We start from the raw sequence: 16337 nt of genomic DNA, 5'->3' as shown, positions 1-16337 counted from the left end.
AATTTGAAGAAGACTGCACAAAGTATGACCATTCTACAGTGTTTTTTCCATGCAAAGATCCAGGCGGAGCTCCACAAGACAAGTCGGTCACTCAGCTTCAAAACAGTACTATCAGTGTTCAAACAACACTCAGCCAGCTTCTTACATTGTACTGTACTGTAACCAGGTGTGATTGTGATAGCTGATGTTGTTTATGACACAGAAACATCATAAAATATCACCAAATAAAGCCTGCTATTAGCTGCTCCTAAGATCACAAGTAATCCTGTAACTTTTCCCGTTGAAAAACGGCATGACATAACTTGTCACCACTCATCGCGATTTTGGACTATGTGTGTTTAGGCTAGTCTTGTGTGAAATACATAATAAACAAAAGAAAAACAATGTTATTTTTGAAAAGTCGAGAGCTTCCTGAATCCGGCAATACTAAACATCACATGGTTTGATGATGTAGTGTGCCTGGGAGATACCATTTAACAGAGGAGGGAGGGAGCGAGGATGTCAGTGTCCTGACGGAGTTAGAGAGGTTAAAGGTTTTTTGGGGGGAGTTTTTCCTTATCCACTGCGAGGGTCCTAAGGACAGAGGGATATCGTATGCTGTAAAGCCCTCTGAGGCAAATTGTAATTTGTGATACTGGGCATATTAAAATTGATTGATTGATTGAGTGATTGATTGACGTACACTTTTTGTGTGGATCCTATGCACTTTTTTAGGATAAAGACCCCAAATCTGTACAGGTCCATTACAGTTTGGATCAGATCTTATTATAGTAGGGTCACTTTTCAGATTTCAGATTTTCTGAGTGTCCTCTGATCTTTTTTTTGGAGTAGGCCTCTTTGTTGTTAAAAATTATGTTATGCGTGTCTGGTTCACTTGTAGGTTTCTTTTCAAACTGGGCCCATTAACACATAAAGCGTTTTGCAGGTTGGAAAACGTGAGGCACACTGCACTGCCTTTTTTCTTTTTTTAATTGAATGCCACTGGTAAAAAAAAAAATAATAATAATTGCTTGCTGCACCTTTTTATTGTTGCCAGGCAACCACCCCATCACCTCCTTACCCCAACCTTCTTGTTTAATCAATCTACTGTTTATTTTGGCTTGCTAAAACTACCTACTTATTTTCACAGTTCTAGTATCTAGTTACTAAAATGACAGGCAGAGGGTACCTACCCTGGCTCTGGCTGAGGGTGAGAGGCTGTCAGCAAATAGATTGTTGGGCACAGGGAAACAGAGATCTGTGTGGGTAGATGAGACCCTAAAAAAGAGGGTGGATCATGGGGAATACCACCAGTTGGTTCAGGATCTTCGTCTTGATGATGGCTGGTTCAAGTACTGCACTTACATGCTTCCACGCCTGCTGTTTTCATCTGAGATCATGTTAAATGAGGTTTGGTAAGTCGTATAGCTCTAGGTATCCAGCTACTGTTACCACATCCATTGTTTACCAACAGTAAACTTGTTGTTGTAACCATCACAGAAGTCCTGACTCTCAAATCCTCCGATTAGACAATGGGAAAATAGTGAAGATCACGTGGGGTGCTTTTCTGCTCTGATTCATGGAGTTCAGAGTGCTCCGGCAAAAATGCCAGGCACCTAGAGCGCAGACACCTAAGGTGCATAGCAACGCAAAAACAGTGAGCAAAAAGCTTCATTCTAATTGAAAACAACAAGCTGCACCCAGCTGCTAAAATGTGTTCTGTGTGATCAGGGCCTAACTGTACATACATTATTCTGCCCTTAAATAATTATCCATTATCTTTCGTGTCTTTCCTGAAGGTAATAATCCCAAAGATTTTCTTCTAAACAAATGTCTGCTCGGTCACTATCTTTCACCAAATGAAGTAAGTTAGTAGTGATTGAGCCAATGGCCCACTGATGAAAGCCTTTGCATTGCACACACACACACACACACACACACACACACACACACACACACACACACACGCACAGGCGCTTTGTGTGTGTACTAGCTGCTACTGCTGCTGACACGAGTGTGAGCACTATTAGAATTTCAAAGCAGTGTGTATCAGTCAGTCGGTGTGTTCAGGTGACAGGGCTGAGGTTATGGATTGTCCCGTTACCGTTAAAACACGACCACACGCACCCTCTCCACACACAAACACACACACACACACACACACACACACACACACACACACACACACGCATGCATGCACACACAGTTAAACATATTCAGAGGTACCCATATCCCCAAAGTATTTCTGCTCTATTTCCTCTGATATGAATGGCTGTCTCTTGGTGCGTTGTTGTGCAGGGAGCACATGGTACAGTACATGGCTCACAGAGCTGGGGAGTCATACAGAGGTCATGGTGGCTGCAGGCATGTGAATCACTGTTTTATTTGGAAGCATCATTGGCATCACATCCTCGTTACCTCTGGTTAGACTTACAAAGTTTGATGTCTTTTTCCAAAACCTGTTTCATTTTGTTTGGGCTTTGGTACAAGTTGCTATCAGAGGAACACCTGGAATTCTGGGAGATTATTTTAGAATATTAAGCAAAGCAAGGGCCAAGGTGGTGAATCACACACTTCTGCTTTACAGTTCTATGTCACTGCACAAGGTAAATTAAGCTGGAGGTAACCATAGCAACAGTGCTGATGCTTCACATTGTTACCTCTAAACTCAATAGTAAAGACAACTTTGTCGATGTGACAAAAAGAACAAACTTCAGTGTTTAGGGACAAAATTAACACAACATCCCTGCTTTCATTTTAACAGCGATAAGCAATGCAACTTTAATGCAACTTTATACTTCATTCCAGAGGAAGGAAATATTGTACATTTTACTCCACTACAATTATTTAATAACTTGCGTTAGCATTGCTTTACAGATTTTTTTGCAAGATTTTTGTGCACAAGCCAGCTGAAGTGCAGCTGAAGTGATTAGTTGATAAATTAAAAAACTAATTGGCAAAACGAATTGTTTAAATTATTTTTCATTCAATTATTACTCATGGCTTTTTGAGCATCTAGGATGGCTTGAATCTGGGGCTGAGGGTAATGTTCATAAGCTGATGATGTCCATTGGCTCATAGCCTTAATTGTTGAGACAAGAGCTACAGATGCAGCAGTTGTTGCTGCTCCTTTGCGGAGAGAATGGACGGTGAAGCGGTCTGGTGGTAGCCCACAGGATTTGCAGAGGAGGTGAAGGCAAGATACAAACCAAGAGCGGGACATGGGCTTTCCCTCCTCTGTGGCAAAGAGTGGCTCATGCTAGCTGGCTTGAGGTCAACTTCTCAGGTAGCAGGTCATAGAGGAAAGAGGACAAAAAGTAGAATTAGTTTTGGAAATAAATATTTTTTGTTCCTTTCCTATCCCTATCAGTCTTTGTGCATTTTAAAAATATGGAAAAACAGTGAAGGTTGATGGTTACGTCAGCTATGGTGAACTCACCACCTCATGGAGAAATCCATAAAAAGCTGTGAGGAAAACCTTTTCTAGTAGCAAGTTTGTATAAGGACCAAAGCACCTATTCCTTAGATGTGTGATCACTTTTTGCACAAGTGGGAGAGTGAAGGGGAGACGAGTATCGTCGCCTTGTGTTTTTTTTTGGCCCCATTTGGCAAGAGGTGAATAGATGGGTTTTCTAACAGACTGATGGTAGATGGATCCAAACAGCACAGGGGGAATTGAACAAGTCCCTTGACAGAGGATGGCTGCATTTTGCAGGATTTAAAACAGTGAACTAAAAATGCACATATGATTGAGATAATGGCTAACGGCTTACACTGGCACATTTACAGAGATGTTGACTAATGTGCAATGTCCTTTTAAATGAATAAATGAAAAAATGAAATGAAAATGAGACACTGACAGGCAAAATAGCTACAGAAAAAGTGGCTCAAAAGGATGTGAAGTAAGACCATGCAGAATCATACATTTTTAATGTTCACTTGGCAAGATCAGCTTACATATAGTGAGCAGCAGAGAACATATAAGTTTGCAGGGTCGTGTTTAATCTAACACAGTTTAATTGAATGGGGGGCAGGCCAGGCTGGATGGTGCTGAAATTTCTGAAATTCAAACCGGGACAAGGAATCAGCAATTTTATTATCCAAGCCCGGAATATGTGCCGCTCAAGTAATAAAGATACCCATCACTGAGGCCCATGTTAGGCGCCTTACAAATCTGTTAATAAATGGAACTGAGGAGCACTCTTTGTTAATTATACTGGCTGTGGCCTCATTATCACAATAAAACACAATGTGTTTCCTTGATCAGTGTGTCCCCCACAAAAGGATCAGGGACATTTCCATAAGAGCAGTCGAAGTTGCGTTGACAGGCAAAAATGACAGTTCTTCTGGCCATACCTCAGCCAACCACTGATTATTGTAATAAAAGAAAAACAACAATTGAGGGGCTGCATCTGTATATAACTTGATGGCTAATGAGGACTCTAGGTTATCATTATAGAAGAATGAGATGCCATTCCATTTGTCACACAGAGGAGACCAAAACCAGACCTCGGATCTGCAGCCTGGAGTTTTTCTGCAGTCAAGAAGCCTGGATAAAAAGTGTCCCTGGGAAATAACACACACGGCAAAATTAAGATGTCCAAACAAAGAGAGGAATTTTCTTTTTTTTAATTTGCTACTGCTTCCTGTACTGCTTCTCATGACTCCTCTGATATGGTTTAGTTTTTCAAAGTGGCAGGGAGGCTTGCATTAAGTTACTATCCAAGGTGATGCTTAGAAATTCTATAGCCTTAGGTGGGCCTGATGTTTTCTCTTTAGAAAGGGGAATACCTAGTTTTGCAAAAAGTATGTTTTAGAGCAGAGATGCAACGATCTGGTTTAGAATTTGGAAAGTCTATCAGAAAGAAGTCGTCTAAGAGATAAAGCACAAAAGACAGTTTACAGTTATTTAAAGAGATCCAGCAAAGTGCTTCTGACAAAGTGTCAAATATTTTTGGACTGCTGCAACAACCAAAGGTGAGCCTCTCTCTTAAGGCTTTCCCCAGCTCAAGGATGTTGACTGGGGTTGTTTAAATTTGTTTTCCTTTCTCACAGGGCGGGTTCGTCTTGGACACACTGATTTTGGATCCCTGTCTCCACAGTAGCTGCAAGCGTGAATATATTTACAATTACAATACCTGCACACATTATTATCAAAGTTATAACACAAAGAGTCTTAAGTGGCATCATCTTTGTCTCTTCAGGTTGGGGGCTTGGCAAAGGCTTGGGTGGTTGGCCTGAATTCACAGATTTTGGACACAGAATGAGTGAGTGAGAGAAGGAGCCACAGATTGGACAGGAAATAGCATGATGCCCCGTTAAACTGCTAATGAGAGCAAGTGCGACTGCCGACCAGTCTAGTCTCTGGTTGAACCTCTGGATGTACATGGTAGCTTTTGCAGAAAATGACCTGTGGTATTTGTAGAACAGTGTTCCTCCTTAGGTCATGGCCAGATCTGAAATGATGGCTAGATAAATGTCCAGCTCAGCTCTACAGGATGAATACACTTGAACGTCGGGGGTCGCGTTCCTTCAGCAACACAGAAACATCTCCACAATCCACAATACACCTGTCACTTAGGCCTATCTCTGAACTCAGCAAAATTTTTGACAAGATTATTGTCATTATCTGCCAGGATTTGGCTTCTCAGGCTGGGAGAAGTGGCAGCAGCAGGAGTAAGAAATGGAACCCCGGTAGAAACTGGGACGGCACTTCCCAGCGTCCTTTGTGGGAAAGTGATGCCATCCAGGACTGCTGGAGTGACTTCATCGTTCAGCGTCACAGATGTCTGCCATGTGTCCAACGATCGTGGAGAAAGACGGCCCGGCTGTGCAGGGGAGAAATGTTCCGGCTGCAGGTGCTGAAGTGGACGCCAGGGCTTGGATTCTGGGGTCCATTTTGGCAAGCGATAACTGGACGTTGCATAGAGCTGGGGTTGATGTCCTGGTCAGCGGAGCTGGCTGCTGGGGTTGAAAATCAGGCCCTTTTGGACGGTGGCCGAAGGGGGACCTGCAGAGCGGGAGCTATGTTTTCTTTTTTCTGTGGCTTTCCTGGGAACAGAGGAACAAAGGTGGAGACATCTGCCAGTGGGAGTTCGATACGGTTGTTCTCGAAAAACAGTACAAAAAGATCTTCCTGAGATCTTCGTGAGAAGCGGAAACATAGTTATTAAACAATGCTTTCAATTCAATTCAATTCAATTCAATTTTATTTATAAAGCCCAATATCACAAATCACAATTTGCCTCACAGGACTTTACAGCATACGACATCCCTCTGTCATTATGACCCTCGCAGCGGATAAGGAAAAACTCCCCAAAAAAAACCCTTTAACGGGGAAAAAAAACGGTAGAAACCTCAGGAAGAGCAACTGAGGAGGGATCCCTCTTCCAGGACAGACAGACGTGCAATAGATGTCGTACAGAACAGATCAGCATAACAAATTAACAGTAATCCACATGACACAATGAGACAGAGAAAGAGAGAGAGAGAGAGAGAGAGATGCAGGTAATGACAGTAGCTTACAACAACATTATTGAAAGTAATAATATTATAGTTATAGTTCTGGTTACTGCGGTACAATATGTTGAAAGTATGTATTAATATCTGGCAGTATACAAGTGTGAAAATAGTCATATGTGTATAATAACAGTAGAAGTATGACTAATGACTAATGATGGCAGCAGCAGCAGGAGGCATCCGGCAGGACCACGGCAGCAGCACAACCACACACGTCACGCTGTCCAGGCATCGCTGCGATATGAGTTAATCTGAGAGACAGTGGAGCACAGAGGCTCCGGAGAAGAAGCCGAGTTAGTGACATCCAGAATGGCCGAGTTAGCAAGATGCAGTAATAGAATACGAGAGAGAGAGAGAGAGAGAGAGAGAGAGAGAGAGAGAAGGTGCCCGGTGTATTATAGGGGGGTCCTCCGGCAGACTAGGCCTAAGTCAGCCTAACTAGGGGCTGGCACAGGGCAAGCCTGAGCCAGCCCTAACTATAAGCTTTATCAAAGAGGAAAGTCTTAAGTCTAGTCTTAAATGTGGAGACGGTGTCTGCCTCCCGGACCCTAACAGGAAGATGATTCCACAGGAGAGGAGCCTGATAGCTGAAGGCTCTGGCTCCTGATCTACTTTTGGAGACTTTAGGGACCACAAGTAACCCTGCGTTCTCAGAGCGCAGAGTTCTGGTGGGATAATAAGGCACTATGAGCTCTCTAAGATATGATGGAGCCTGACCATTTAGAGCTTTATAAGTTAACAGTAGGATTTTAAATTCAATTCTGGATTTTACAGGGAGCCAGTGCAGAGAAGCTAAAACAGGAGAAATATGATCTCGTTTCTTAGTTCCTGTTAGTACACGTGCTGCTGCATTCTGAGTTAGCTGGAGAGTTTTTAAGGACTTACTAGAGCTACCTGATAATAGAGAGTTACAGTAATCCAGCCTTGAGGTAACAAAAGCGTAGACCAATTTTTCTGCATCTTTTCGGGTCAGGATAGGCCTTATTTTCGCAATATTACGCAGATGAAAAAATGCAGTCCGTGAGGTTTGTTTTAAATGAGAATTAAAAGACAAATCTTGATCAAATATTACTCCAAGGTTTCTTACGGTAGTGCTAGAGGCCAGAGCAATGCCATCTAGAGAAACTATGTCATCAGATAAAGAGTCTCTGACTTGTTTGGGGCCAAGAACAATAACTTCAGTTTTGTCTGAATTTAACATCAGGAAATTGGTGCTCATCCAGGTTTTTATGTCTTTAAGGCGGTTATGGAGTTTAGTTAATTGATTACTTTCTTCTGGCTTCATCGATAAATACAACTGTGTATCATCCGCATAACAATTTAAATTTATAGAGTGATTTCTAATGATGTTACCTAAAGGAAGCATATATAGAGTAAATAGGATTGGTCCGAGCACAGAACCTTGCGGAACTCCAAAACAAACTTTGGTACGTAAGGAGGATTCATTATGAACGTGAACAAACTGAAAATGTTCAGATAAATAAGATTTAAACCAGCTCAGTGCAGAACCTTTTAGGCCAATTAAGTGATCCAGTCTCTGCAGTAGAATTTGATGGTCAATTGTGTCAAACGCCGCACTAAGATCTAATAAAACAAGTACAGAGACAAGTCCTTTGTCTGAAGCAATGAGAAGGTCATTTGTAATTTTAACTAGTGCTGTCTCAGTGCTATGATGCACTCTAAATCCTGACTGAAATCCCTCAAATAGATTATTATCATGGAGAAAATCACACAGCTGGTCTGCGACTACTTTCTCAAGGATCTTTGACATAAAGGGAAGATTAGCTATTGGTCTATAGTTGGCTAACACCTCTGGATCCAGGGTGGGCTTTTCTAGTAGAGGTTTAATTACAGCTACCTTAAAAGACTGTGGTACATAGCCTGTTAATAAGGATATATTGATCATATCTAATATATGAGTGTTAACTAAAGGTAAGACCTCCTTAAGTAGCCTAGTTGGGATGGGGTCTAAGAGACACGTTGATGATTTAGATGAAGAAATCAATGCGGTCAATTCTTGAAGAGAAATTGGGGAGAAGCAGTCTAAATATATATTAGGTCTTACAGCTGTGTTTGAGGTTAGATAGGTACTATCTGAGGACAGGAGGTCATGAATTTTGCCTCTAATAGTTAGAATTTTGTCATTAAAAAAGCTCATAAAATCATTACTGCTAAGGGCTAAAGGAATACAAGGCTCAATAGAGCTTTGACTCTCAGTCAGGTGTCAGGTGCTCAGGTGTCTGAGCACTGGCCAGTCACTGATACTGGGAGTATTGAATGTTTACTTGCCAGGAGTGAGTTCCGCTGAATGGAAACGGTGCTCTCTTGGCTTCCTCTGCAATACTGAATGGTGAATGCTGAGAATCCGTGTTTGAGTCAATCTGCCATGGAGGACCGTTATTGTAGACGAGGACCGATATGACGAGTAGCAGGGTAAGCAGGAGCGTGCACACTGACAGCCAGTCATGTAGGAACTTGCAAAGCGGCTTGCAGAGGAAGCAGCAACAGTAGGCAGGCTAAAACAGTTTATATAGGGTGCCCTTATTGAGATTTGCCAATTGATTGCGTAGAAAGGAGTCATGTGATCTATTAGCAGTCAGCTGATTGGGCTGCTTGAGATCAGCTGATGTAGCTGGGATGTGAATTGAGCTTGACTCCGTGGCCTGCCTGGACTAATGCTATGCTCAATTTTTGGTGGCATCTTTCCAATTACTGGGCATGTACCAGAGTCTTTGCACACAGTACAACACCTGCCCTTACATAGTGTTTAGGGGGCGTTACTTATGCTAATAGGCAAGTTGTGATCAAGTGGAATTTTTCATTGAGCACACCTGGGTAAGAGCAGATTAGGAAGAATGTTTGGTGCATCTGCAGTTGACCCCTCTTACTTTTTCTTTCAACAGAAAATAAAGATGAAATGTAATAGTAATTTAAGAGTGTTGCTGCATGAGGCCCATTGTTACATAAGGATATGTGTTGCAACAGATGTAACTGATAAAGGGGTTTCAAGTTGAAGAGCCCATTTTCAGCCTGACATCGCTGGTTAGACACATCTGAATCAGCTGGAAGCAATGAGAGTGCTGAGACTGAACCAAAGTTGCAGGCTGTAAAGCCAAAAGGGTGAGCTTAAAGATGTTAAACCACTCTATAAAGCTGAGGGGAGCTGCAGAAGCAGTAAGAGTTCTCTGTATTCATTACAATGAGGAACACTTTTCACATTAAATTAAGTCATCTTTGACCTAATGTCCATGTAGAAATGTTAATTACAGCAACTTTTAAGAGTAAGCTTAACGTTTAAGGCTCTGAAATTGACCTTGAAATGACCTAAGTGGTGGAAGCCTCAGACAAAGAACAGAAAAGAAAAGGGGGCAAACCTGCTGTACTTCAACAATGGCAATAAAACATCACAGTCCCGCCCTCACTTCTTGATTGACAGGTGATCTCTGTGGAGAGCAGATGCAGCACAACAGTGTGCTCAGCAACAGAGAAACCATTTCAAAGACTTGATTTGTGAAAGCATTACTTTAAATTCCAAATATCATTCAACAGTAATACAGTGAGAGGATTTCTATGTAAATCCCCACTGGATGAGTGATACAGCCTCAGAGCAGCAGTGGGAGCTGATATGAACACACTGTGGATGTCTCATCTTATATTGTCCTACTTTATATGGCAGAGGTGAGAAGCAGAGTGATAAATATGCATTAGCATCTTTGCTGCTTTCTACATGTGTTTCCCTCTCTGTATGTTTTGTGTGTATGTGTGACCTAAACAGCAGGCGCTGGGGTGGATGTGACAATCATTACAGGTGATAAATATTTAAATCCTCCCTCTGCCTCAGTGGCAGCAGGGAAATATTTACTGTGGATGCGAACAGAGCTATTTGCTTTACAAGCCTGAGTGCACCGCTCACTGGGATCCAACAGAGAGAGGGGGAATACAGGACGCAGGCAGGTGCGTGTACTTGTGTGTGTTTTTGTGAGTATGTGTGTTTGTGTGTGTGTTATGGAGGCAGGGAAGCAGTTACAAAGACGGGCAGATTAAATTATTCCCAGATTTAGACAAACTACACAACAGCTGACTGAGATCTGCACTTTGCGTGTTAACCAATCTCAAATTGATCTGAGAATTAGATTTGCAGTCAGGGACAGCGCCATGGATGTTGACCTTGAAAGCATCTGCTTCTGTCTATGAGGCTGCAAGACAAACATGAAGGAGAAGAGGTGGGAGAGAAAGCTGTGTACAAACTCCAACAGTTTGCTTCTAGTGTGATTGTAAAGCCAAACCGTGTTCCTTTTTCCTAAACCCAACCACGTGAAAAAAAATCTGTAGTTATATTAAACCAAAACAATTTCTGTGGGACAGATGTAAAGCTCTGGCAGCTCTGCACTAAAATGATTCACTTCTCCTCCATATTTACCACAGATTGATGTTTACTGAAGAAGGGAAAGATATCTGCTGGCTATGATTGGTTGTTCCTCGTTACATGACATATGGTGCATGCTGCTGCATTCCAAAAGTTGAACAAAAGTTTTTTTCAGGGCACAGCAGTGCAACAGTGTTGCAATGAATCTGAGAGTGCAGAAAATGCGGCATGTGTACAGCCCTTTCCTGTCGCTACCTTAACTTTACTTAACCAATATCACACTCGACCAGACCACAGGCTAAGCGCGGAAGCTAGTCACAGTCATGCTGATATTCAGTACAGCAGCACATCTTTGAGTGTGATATTGCTTTTATACAACAGTTCTACAAGCGCCATGTATTAACAGTAAAAAGCAGCAACAGGTTTTGTTTGTCATCATTTGTTTGTTTATTTAATGATTTATTTGGCTTTCCTGATAGTTCGGCAACTGGACCAGGACTGGACAACACACAAAACACTCCTGCACACTAGCGTGCTATTTTGTGTAGGTGTACACGTGTAGGCCACATCTGTGTGTTTCCATTTATTTTGCGACCAGTGAAATAAGTCTGTTGACAGTCGCTCATACGTGTAATACAGATGAGTTAACAGCTTAATTAGTATGTTGGGTCATCTTCTGATGTCATATGAGCATATGTGAAGATTTACAGTGAAGTATTCAGGCTTCTTTCCTTCCCTTTGTCTTCTTCTGACCATTCATTATTTCACTAAAATGATATTTGTGGTAAAATATTCCACTTTGCGACGCAAAGTTTGTTACAACAACCCTTAATGCTGGCTAATTAAGGATAAACATAGTTAATGACTTCCAAAGTGGAGTGATACACGCATAGTTAAAAGTTGCAGTGCTGTTATACTGTGTATCAGCACTCATGGAATGCATACTATCCAATCAAAATACTCAATACAATTTGTTTTGTATTTTCAATACAATTTATCGGCAGCAAGAAATATTAGGTTTTGACTCTGAGAGCAACATTGTTTTTTTTTTTTTTTAAATGATTCAACAATATGCTGAAACAGGCTGTTGACATATTTTGATTTGATCCTGCTGCTCTGAAGCAGGTTAGCTGTACAACATAAGTCACCATGGATATGTGTGAAGTGAAGCCTAAAGATAGCCGGTTTACCCACTAATCTCACTCCATAGTATTGCTGAATCAGAAATGTAGGTGGTAAGTTCAAAGTTCAGACGTTCAGTAGAATAAAAGTGCTGCTGAAAGAAGAAAACTGATAACTTGTTTTCTGGCACTGATTTCTGTTTACTCCAAGCTATGTGTGTGTGTGTGTGTGTGTGTGTGTGTGTGTGTAATCCTGGATTTGAGTGCTTTTTCATTTCTTCCACCCACCCACCCACACATACACACACACACAGCAGCAGCAGCAGCAGCAGCAGCAAAAGAGCAACAATAAATGTAAGTAAATACAGGAATCTTCTTTGTTGAGGACAAAATGGAACCTCATTCTAATGCAGACACAGTGAATGTTTTTATCAGTTTGAATATTGTCTACACTCTTGCACAGCATAACAGATGTTCAAGCTCTAACTCAACAATAACTTGCTTCTTAAACTAATGATCCGTGCTGGGATAAATTGATGAAGTGTTCAAAACAAGAGCGGAGATGAAGAAGTGTTGCAGCTAGTGGAATAAAACTTTTGTCTCTGGCAGACAACCATATGTTCATTCACACTCTAAATGCAATATTGACTCGGTTGGAGTTCTGGGAGCATGCTGTGACTTGAGACTGGCTCACCACACTGCGGTGAGCTCTCAACAGGAAAATGACTCAATGATGTTTCATAATGAAAACTCAAAAGTGACGACAGGAGGAGAGATTGATTCGCGCACAGATCGCTCACATCAGCTCACCTCTGTTTTCAATTTTCACACAATATAATCACGGATATGAATTTTTGCACCGGCTCCCCTCCCTTCCTCTCCATCCACTTCATCCACTCGGCTCAAAGTGCAGCCAGCGGGGGGCAGAATGATACGATCAGTCGTAACTGCACATATCACAAAGCAATGCATATTCCCTGTAGGGCAAAACTAATACACAGTTTAGCTCACATTGAGAAGGTAAATGGAGTTACGATGGGCTCACACAGCCAGACAGCAGCTCTTAATCAAATGTGCTGAAAGGGAACAGTGAGCATGTATTGTATGTAGTGTGAAGTAATGCTATAACCACAAATTAAATCCCTCTTTGTTTGTGCTTTGCAACAAGAAGGATTTGTTAAACCCAATGAGAAGATATTGACTCAAAACAATTTTCTCCATATTAAAGTCAGATTCTCTGTTGTAGATTTTCACAAAAAGGGAAGTGTTGTTAGATGAAGCTGTATCTCCCAGATGTCAGATTTTCAGGATCTGCTCCTGCTCACTGCTTCATCACACCCAAAGCTCTCAATTAAGCTGCACCACCCATATGGGGCGGCAGTATGATTTTGAATCTATATCAGCTGATCATCAGAGAGCAGCAAGAAGTGGAGAACTTTAAAGCTGTCAAAACATTTGGAATATGAGGTGTTTTATTTTTGTGCCACACATTGTGAACATACTGACCTGTTAAAGAGCTGAATAAAAATCTTGTAAACTAAATATCAGCGAGAGTAAACGATCCTGTATAGAGAAAACACATAGAAGCTTGGGGAGGTGCTGTGACAGACTAGCACTATGTGTTCCTGTTCCTGACTAGCTAGCATGTTAGTGTTAAACTCGCTAGCTCACCTTAAAAGAAGTCACTACATCAGAAAGCTTCTGAAACCTGGGTACCAAGCAGTCCTCAGAGTTGCAGCAGAGGTGCCACCAAATGTTTGATCATTTCATTTAAGTTTTAACCTTTTAATGTCCACACTAAGAAAAAAGCAGAAAATATATATATATTTCCTTAATAATGTAACCCTTTCACCACCAACTTGTGATAGGAGACTTTATACATTTTATACACTGATCTGTAAAGTACTAAACCTTAAAACACCAAAATGTGGCAAAAAAGGTGAAAGAGATATCTCATTGTGTAGTAAACCTGTGTAGGGTAACGTATGATCGCATTCTATTAAAATCCAATGAGGCTAGGGGGTTAACACAGGTATGGAGAAAATTTCCATAAAATTTGGCACAAATGTTCACTTAGACTCAATGATGAACTGATTCGATCTTGGTGGTCAAAGGTCAATGTCACTGTGACCTTGCGTCCGTCTCATTGTTGAGAACACAATATTTCAAGAGTGCCTTGAGGGAATTACATCAATTGTGGCATTACATCAAACTATCGCTTAAAAACATGGATGACAAATTTGGTGGTCGAAGGTCAAGGTCACTGTGACCACACTAAACATGTTTTTGACCATAACTCATTAATTAATACGCTAATTTTGACAACATTTAAAAAAATGTCTAATTGGATAAAATGATGAAGTGATGATACTTCAGGTCCAAAAAGTCAAAGGCCAACTTCACTGTGATATCATAATATTTTGCATAAAATACTTTTCTGGCCATTCTTCATTGCCATAACTCATATCTCAGGAACAGAAGGGAAGACATTTGGTCAGATGGTAAACTGGTGACTCTAACCTTGGGTGTCATCCTTGAAGCTGTGCTGATTGTATGGATTAGATAGTAGAACATGTGTTTGAAACATCCACGTCTTAGAATGTGTAACTTCTTTGTAGTGACATGAGTCTGGGCAGATATGGATGTAAACTGTAACTGCAGCTTGACTGGTTTGCGGATGCATACAACCACAAGGCAATAATTCTAGTTGGATTTATACCACACAGCATCAAACACTGCAATGTTTCTTCCTTCAACTTCAGTCTTTAAGATTCACAAAGAATGCATTTCCAGTGAGAGACTTAAAAAGAGAGAAAAGAATAAGCACTGTTAAACTCTGCTGTTGCACACAGATATCACTCTGCAGCCTCTCAGCTCAGATGTGGAGCTAACGCACACCAAAAGGCCTCATCAGTTTGAACGCCTGCCCGCTGTGCATCAGCACCGATGCAGAATATGGAAATGGCGTGAGTGCACTCAGGCACATAACACATTGATGATAACGGAACAGGATTGCAGCATCTGTTGAGAATGTGAACTAGATATCACTGTGTAACCAAAATTTTAGGGGTGTACATCGGCATCAGCATCAGATAGTGCAAAAACATTTGTGTTGACAAACAGCTGCAACACAAGTGGCACTGTTCAAATACTTTGTACCTGAGCAATTATAAGGTAAATCATTCCTGGCAGAAACTGAAATATTAGATTAGATGAAAGTAGTTTCCTCCTTGAGAATATAAACATAACCTCACTTGAGGAGTTACTATATTCTATTAATGACATCACAGAAGAAAAAGCAGCAGCTGTGATGATCTATGAGTTTCTCTTCAAAACCTTCCTCCATTTTTGCACTTTGTTGACAGCCTGATATACTGCCCCCACTGTTCATGCACTAACAGAGTCTTGCAGACTTAATATCTGGGGATGCACACAACCAACACTCTTGAGGAATGCAGTATATATGGGGTAACATTTAGTTAGAAGCAAGTGACGCTCAGTGGTTTAGCTGCATTTATAACATGCCACACGTTTCAGCAACTAGCTGCTGTAGTTTAATCACATTATCAGAGAGAGATAACCAGCAGGATCATGAGGGTCAACCTGTGAGGCTCTTTGGTATGAGAGGCCCTTTGAGACATAATTCATACTTGGTTTCACGTGTAACATCATACTCTCATACATACACCACTATACTCTCACACAAACACAACTATACCCTCTTACATGCACAATCATACTCTTATACATACACCACTATACTCTCACACAAACACTACTATACCCTCTTACATGCACAATCATACTCTCATACATACACCACTATACTCTCACACAAACACTACTATACCCTCTTACATGCACAATCATACTCTCATACATACACCACTATACTCTCACACAAACACTACTATACCCTCTTACATGCACAATCATACTCTTATACATACACCACTATACTCTCACACAAACACTACTATACCCTCCTACATGCACAATCATACTCTCACACAAACACTACTATACCTTCTTAATGTTTTTCTTTCTTTCTTAATCTCCTCTGTGTAAATCTGTTGATTGCTGTGGTGAGGTGCTGCATACAATTGTCCTCACAAGGAAAATAAAGTTATATTGAACTGAACTATGACAGTGGACAACATCAACAATTTAAAACAATCATCATTTCATATCTGTATATAACAAAAAATACTGACAAAAATAACAAGTTATTCATTTAATTAAATAATTTTAACAATTATCTATAGTTTATGTAAAATAGGCATGTAATTTTGTTATGGATGCTATTTTACACCCCTGGCCTGCTTTCCAAACAGAGGGTCATACAGATATGA

This window comes from Epinephelus fuscoguttatus, linkage group LG2, assembly GCF_011397635.1.
Source record: "Epinephelus fuscoguttatus linkage group LG2, E.fuscoguttatus.final_Chr_v1".
In the NCBI taxonomy this organism is placed as follows: domain Eukaryota; kingdom Metazoa; phylum Chordata; class Actinopteri; order Perciformes; family Serranidae; genus Epinephelus; species Epinephelus fuscoguttatus.
Note: the sequence above shows the minus strand (reverse complement) of the source record.